The sequence below is a fragment of the Morus notabilis genome, unplaced genomic scaffold (assembly GCF_000414095.1).
Source record: "Morus notabilis unplaced genomic scaffold, ASM41409v2 Scaffold240, whole genome shotgun sequence".
NCBI lineage: Eukaryota > Viridiplantae > Streptophyta > Magnoliopsida > Rosales > Moraceae > Morus > Morus notabilis.
In genome coordinates this window covers 43,585-50,324 of record NW_010368048.1, presented here as the reverse complement: position 1 = coordinate 50,324, position 6,740 = coordinate 43,585, and the positions used below count along the sequence as shown (strand labels likewise).

The 6,740-nt window shown below is 43.7% G+C and overlaps 1 non-coding gene across 1 annotated transcript; it reads right to left on the bottom strand.

The window, feature by feature from the left end:
- Positions 1–2,411: 2,411 nt before the first annotated feature.
- TRNAW-CCA lies at positions 2,412–2,485 on the bottom strand. The gene has a single exon. It is a non-coding gene; the product is annotated as a tRNA-Trp (tRNA).
- Between the last annotated feature and the right edge of the window lie 4,255 nt (positions 2,486–6,740).

Sequence of the window (6,740 nt, the reverse complement as noted above, 5' to 3'; positions counted from 1 at the left end):
GGGACAGTTTTGTTACCCTAAAGCAGAGAAAGCTAGATCAAAGGATGCTTTTGAAAAGGCCAATTTTTGGTATCAATTGCCGGATGAATTCAGTGACAGTGGAAGCTGATTCGTTTGCTTGTTCTGCTCCACCTGGCTAGTTGTCTTTCCTCTGGCTTACGTAGTTTGCGCAGTTACGTTCCTTCAGTGGTTTGGACCTGGCCTTTAACCGCCTCTCTGATTGGAATTGAGGGCTGGCCTCTTTGACTCGGGCAGGGGAGAGCGCGAGTTGAAACTACTCTTTTGAAGGCGGCAAAGTGGCATGCAGGGGCTTTGCCTCGACCAGTCAACTGGCATGGGAGAAATCATTCTATCTATTAGTTAGGCATTCGATTAAGGACACTTTTAGTAAGGCAGATCGGCAGAAAGTAGTACTACACTAGGTAGGCTGTTCCCACAGTAGCTTTAAGTTCCAGAGATAGAATCGAATTGATATCTGCAAGTCGTAGAGTAGTCTAGTAGCTGACAGTGCCTGCAGTAGTAGCTTATTCTCCGTGAAGGAAGTTTGGTGCTTTCTCCGTTCCTCCGTCTTGTTTTGTTCTTTGAGCCATCTCTAGTAGGTAGGAAGGAAGAGAGTCAAGGGTAGCTCTTACCCTGCCAAGCCAATCTAGATGTCTTACGCATAACACAAGCTAAGCCACTTCCAGTGAAAGTAGTAGTGAGGTAGCTCAATAAACCTAGCAAACACCAGCTAGATAAGTAGGGTAGGCTGCTAACTCAGGGGATTCTTTGTCGATAGAAGGCATTCGCGAAAGTCACTGATGAAGAAGCTTTAGTAAAAGAAGGCTTCTCGTTATGTGGATACAAAGGCTTCAAGTGGTGCAGTTCCCACAGGAATTGCAAACACCTGAAGAGAGCGGGTCCAACCCGATACGAGATCCTTCTTTCAGTGAACGTATTCATAGTCCAATCCATTACAGCCCGGTAGTCTAACAGGTGTAGATCACACTAGAACTTGATAGCCAGAATCTCTTGACCGTCCCATCTATACTCTCCTTTGAATGAAGAAGATAAAGAATTGATCTATTTCGACTTGATCTTATTCTCCAACCCACTCATCTCGTAATGAGAATAGAATAGAAAAAGTCCATAATGAAAGTATGCTTGCGCGCTCTATGTATTAAACACGAACCGAATGCATAGCCGAACACATGTACGATCGATCAAGTGTTGGGCTCTACTTTTGCTATTGCTGGTCATTCTTGAAGAGCTCTTAGTCTCGCATAATTGGCTCAACGAAAGCCACAGCCAGCACTTTTGTCCTTCTTCAAACCGTACTATAAAATAATAACCACAACTGCTCACTAGGAGAATTCATAGTCAATCTTGACATCAAATGAAAGAGCGGAGGCCCTATTATGTAAACATAAGCGCTTCGTTTCTACCTCGCCCTTGCTATCAAAAAAAGAGTAAGTAAGATAATTGGCATTACCTTTAGTTATCTTTATAGTAGCAGGAAGCTGGAGCTGGATCAGACCAAGTAATTTCGGTATAACAGGAAAGGGGTGACTAATAGAAATCGCAAACATTCAAAATCGTCATTAACATAAAGTAGTCGTTAGGCTTAAGAAAGAGTCGATATAGCAATGAAGGGAATCAAATGAATGAGCTGGTCACCGGGAAGCTAACCACCAAACTGCTCCTCCATTTTTCGGTCTACTAAAGTTCCCGATGTGCAGCGAACGGACTAAGCCACCCATCGATGGTGAGATCAGGCCAAGGAAGATGGATCTTCATAGAGAATACTCCGCCTCTCATTCCTTTTTTGGTCGCTCACTGCTATCCCCTATTGAAACTGCTAACACCTCTCATTCATGATCTCTAGATTGAAAGTCAGCCCATCAATAAAGGGCTCCTCTAGCCAGCGCCGTAAGCAACCTTTTCTACTACAAGCAAGGCAGACTTTACAAAGGCTATGAACGTAGGCCGGGGTGTACCGAGTGACGATTCCCCTTTCTATTTCTCATCTACATATGGAAGATACGGATCAGATTAGAGAGAGTAGGGAATGGACGGAAAGAGGGCAAGGCTATGTTAATAGTTTTAGGCCTGTTCGTTTCCAGCCTCAATTAGCGTTGCCTTTTATTTTGTTGTCCGGAGGAGACAATAGATCTGCTAAGGGTGGTATTTCTTATGTGAGTGTCGGGCTGTCCTTGACAAGTGATCAATCCAAAGAGCTCCAGTCGATGGAAGAAAGCAAGCACTCAACCTCACCTAGATCTTCCTTTGTTGCACCTCATCGAGAAATCACTCTGATAATAGGTCTCTTTTTTTTACTTCCTCCTTTCTTTAATCCGCAGGAGGTCAAATTCAGGTTGCTGTTCAAGTTAGTGAAGTTATTTCATTTTAATTAGACCTAACAAGAACGGAATCACACTCTGTAGGATTTGAACCTACGACATCGGGTTTTGGAGACCCACGTTCTACCGAACTGAACTAAGAGCGCTTTCTTATCACAGTAGATAACGACTGTAAAGAAAAGGATTCTTTTCGTACCCCCACTACATCTTGCATGCATATAGTCTCATAAAATGAAAGATTTTTTATATCCTCAATTTGAATCGATCTCAATGGATCCCTTGTTACTGGCCAGAGGAGAAGTAATAGGTAGGAATGACAGGATTGGAACCCGTGACACTTTGAACCCAAAACAAAGGCACTACCAAGCTGCGCTACATCCCTTTCAATTGGCCTACAGTGTCATTGTAGAGAATCCCTGCCACATCGTTATTTTCTCCATCAATATAAAATGGATCTTGCCATTTCTTCTTTTTCGTTTAACGTATGTCAAATATCTCATCATCTTAAGTCATCATTCCTTAATTTTATCTGGAAGATCATCATTATGATACCCTTTCTCGCTGTGTTCTATTATCTTTGTCTCAAACTAAGTTCGCTTGACATATATAAGACTTTCTTAGATAAGACTCTTTTATCGCTAGGCTCTCGATACATATATATCATATTAATTAAAATGGGCTACCCTGGGGTTCTGGCCTTGGCTATTGGGTTTTTTGTGAGGGCCATCTTTACCGAGGACACGAACTCTGTGGGGAGAACACATGTCCTGCCTTCTTCCAGGCCAGCATTCTCGGGTGAGAACTGCATTGATGATTATTTTGGCAACCAGGGAGAGGCTTCCTCTTCCAGAGCTAACCCGAGAAAACAATATGTAGATCCTGGGAATATGGCTGAGATAGCTTTTTGAATCATTTGTTACTATAGGAATCAGAACCCCTCACCTTCGTACCTTACCCCTGACCTTTGGTCACTAATCTCCCCCGGTCTCTAAATTTACATTGACTTTTGCTCTGAAAAAGAAAAGAGAACTCAGCTTCCTTTCTCTCTAAAACCTGAACTGCTCTTGTTCTCTTCCGTCTTTGATCTATTTGACCTCCGGTCCGCTATGTTTTTTGTAACTATACCCTCTTCTCTGGTAACTCAACAGAGATCCTCTTCTTTCCTTGCTTTTGAACGCTTTCTTTCCGTTTGTCGCTCTTTTTAGCAACTGGAGCAGGAGGCGGGAATCTTTATATTTGAACAGGCTTTGACCTCTGTCTTACTCCGTGGCCTTCTATACTCCCCGTAACTGAGGAAAGAAAGCCCGCTGGCTAGCAACCGGACCAAGCCAGCCTATCCGCTCGCCACAAGCAAGAGGCACCCTTTAATTGCTTGTTGTACTCCTTCTACCATATTCCTTTGTCTTTGCTTTGCACTTCAGTCTCGGATCGACTATAAGTCTTCTTTGCTATAGCTTGACTACATGATCAACCTATAATAATCTGTTTGCTTGCTTGAGTCCAGAACTACTTCTTTGCTAGCCTAAGTCCGCGTGATTTTTCTATCTCATTATAAGTGCCGAATCCCTACTTCTTGTTGCTAGCAAATGAGAAAAGAATAAATAAGTCTTTGACTGTGACAGCGACCAAATACCAAGCTAAGTGGAATGTAAGCCTTAAAGTTACTTCCTAGCTGCTGCTTGATCTATCTCATTAATTGTGGAATCCCCATGAGTGTACTTCCTGCTAGCAAATAGGAAAAGACTACTTCTTCTTGTTAGCCAGAAAAGACTACTTCTTGGACTGTGGCCGACACCAGAGAAGACTAATTAGTGAAAAAGGTCGTTAGGTCGTGTTCTCCGCTTAAAGATTGGGCTTTTTTGCAATGTTTTAGAAAGTCCCCAGTTTCTGATTTTATTTACTAAAGTCAATAGGTAAGGGAAGAGGGAAAGACAAAAGTATACTTTGAAGCGGATGCCAAAACGTAGGCTCCTAGGCCGGCTCTTTCAAGGGCCACAGAGATCCGTTGAGTCAAGCCCCTCATGAATGGGGGTTAGGGCGGGGAAGAAAGCTCTTTCTGGACTTTAGGAGGTTGAGGGTAAACCTTTGAAGAAGAACCTTCAGCGTGTTGGGATGTCAGAGCTACGGAATGAACCGGAACTCCTGGTTGTAGTGAAGGCCCTGTCACCTTCGAAGGTGGAGCCTGTAGCCAACTTTCAAAAGCCGCTGGAGTGGGAGAACTCCGTCCTTGCAATACTTCAAGATTGTCCAACCGCGGCCCTCCTTGAGTGGTCACGGTCGTTCTAATCGACTGCATCTCAGTAACAAGATTCTCAATCTTGCCATTCATACCTCGCAGGTAGTTCATGACATCCGTAGGAGAGTAGGTGGGCTCCTATTCAGTGGTTGTCTCCGGCCCGGAGGTGGCAAAACCTAGTTAAACTGAAGGTAGATAAGTCGAAGTAGCTGTCTCTAAGATAGTTCCTGTGGGATTCATCAATCCTGAGTCAACTGGCACTAGCTCGGTCACCATAGCAGATGTCGACTGAAACAGAGGTCACTGCCTTTCTTTCTTCCTCAAGGAAATTCCCGTAGTGGCGAAGCCTACTAGTAGCAGCCCAGCCACGTATCAAGATGGAATGTCCCAAGTGAGTCGTAATAATACCAGTACGTGGGTAGTCTGAATCAACTACTCTTGTTTGCTCTCCCTGACCAGGGGCTCCTCATCAAAGGAACTACTCATCTCTCAATTCCTTTGTTTGACATTCCCTTCTTTCTTCCTTTGAGAGACCGGACAATGGAACTCTCAAATCTCACAGCAATCGTCATATACGCAATTACATGATCCGTCAGCACACACCACGGCCCTTGCCTCATCTACTTCATCTGCGGCGGATGAAGCTTAAAGCCAAAGCCAAGGGTAGAAAAAGATCAATATGGATAACGAACAGGCTTTTTCAGCTAAATAGGAAAGCCCTTCCACTGACTCAATGGCCTATACCAATAAAACGTCATATTTTTTGCTTGAAATTTTCTTCTAAGCGGTGGGTCGGGCACATAGCAACAAGGGAGATTTATGACTCCTCTACCCTAGTGGTTGGCATCTTCTAGTACAGGTACTCGTCCCACTGGTAGCGGCTGGTGTAAAGTAAGCAAACGTAGTCTGACTCTTATTTTAATTAAGGCACTACTTCCACCATTGAAGACTTGCCGAGACTTGGAGACCTAACTCCAGGAATAAGGGTAAATTTTCTTGGAGTATATGAGTTCCTTTCTGGGAAGTCAGAGCCCGACCATGATATACAACGTCAGTTATGAAGTTCGAGCCTAGTGTCGTAGGCACCTTCCTCTTGGATCCGAGTCTTAGAAATGCAAATATGTTACATTCTTTATTGCTGCTCAGCTATCAGGATAGCACGTTGATCTATAAATTAAATAAGTAAAATCTCATTCGCAATAAGACCTATACTACTTGTGGGCACCCAGACTTGTGGGGATAAATGTGAACTAACAAAAGGGAGTTGTCCACTTTTGGATCAAAAGCATCAAAAGCCGAAGAAGAAGGAGGCTTCTCCTTATTAAGAAGTCCCACCTGCTTATGGGCGAGTGCCTGTTACTGTGGAACGAAGTATTAGAAGTTCAATTAGTGTGCAAAAGGTGTTAGGAAGGAAACTCACCTTAATTAGTAAATAAAGCAGAAACAAACCTGTTTGATAAGTCAGCAAATCACATCATATATCGGATATCGCATTGGAAAGAGAGATTGATTCTCCCTTCCGGGGAAGTCTTGAGGAATGTCGACTTGATAGTCTTTATCCCCGGTAAGTGGGAATCTGATTCATTGATTTGATTGAACGTAGCGGGTAGCGCGCTACGGCTTTAAAGCTGATTGAGCCAAATAGCTGATATTACGCACCGTTCAAAAGTATCCGGCCTGTGCTTCTTAAAAGGCCTCTCACCCGAGAGAGCCCCCTTCACTCCACTCAACACATGGCAGGGTCACTGGGAATGTGGCCATTTCACTATTTTACATTGATCTACAGCAGATAGAGGATCCGAAAGGAGAAGACTAAGCCTTTGTTTGAAGGACCGGTCTGAAAGTGCAAGACTTGCTGGACCCGGACTGACTAATCGCTAAGAGCTCACCCCGAGTGGGATAACTCTAAGTACGCATTCAGTAAGAAGTAAGCCAAGTTCAGTGATCCTCGAAAATGAACTATTAGGCCTAAAGCCTAGACTAGGAGGAAAGAACTGATGACTTGCATCCCCTTAATCTAAAACTATCACAAGAAGGATGGAAAGTCATGGAATTGATTGAAGTTAACCAAGTTCTCTTAGCCGTTACATTAGGGTGACTCGAGAAAGCTTGAAAGGGAATTTCGAGAGCCTTTAAGCTTCAAGCTATCCGGCTTCAAGCCGTGA